The 238-nt window shown below is 30.7% G+C and overlaps 1 long non-coding RNA gene across 1 annotated transcript in view; it reads left to right on the top strand.

Annotated features, from left to right (window-relative positions):
- LOC109341905 overlaps positions 1-238 on the top strand; it is a 4,115-nt gene that overhangs the window by 2,444 nt on the left and 1,433 nt on the right. The gene's annotated exons all lie outside the window — the stretch shown is intronic.

Below are 238 nucleotides of genomic sequence, written 5' to 3'. Positions count from 1 at the left end.
TATTAAATATTTTATTATTGATGTGTTTAGTATTCATTTAGTTGACTCTATACCTTGCAAATTTTATTCATCTATTACTTAAAGGATTTTCTTTAAATAAGTTAAAAAACCGAACCTTAATGAACGGTTCGGTTCGGTGCATAAATAAAATTTGGCGGTTAATCGAGTAGAACCGACTCGTAACTTTGTGTTAGGTTCGGTCACTAAATTGCGTCAAAAACCGAACCAAACTTTTACA

This window comes from Lupinus angustifolius, unplaced genomic scaffold, assembly GCF_001865875.1.
Source record: "Lupinus angustifolius cultivar Tanjil unplaced genomic scaffold, LupAngTanjil_v1.0 Scaffold_852, whole genome shotgun sequence".
Lineage (NCBI taxonomy): Eukaryota > Viridiplantae > Streptophyta > Magnoliopsida > Fabales > Fabaceae > Lupinus > Lupinus angustifolius.
This window is presented reverse-complemented; position numbering and strand designations above follow the sequence as displayed.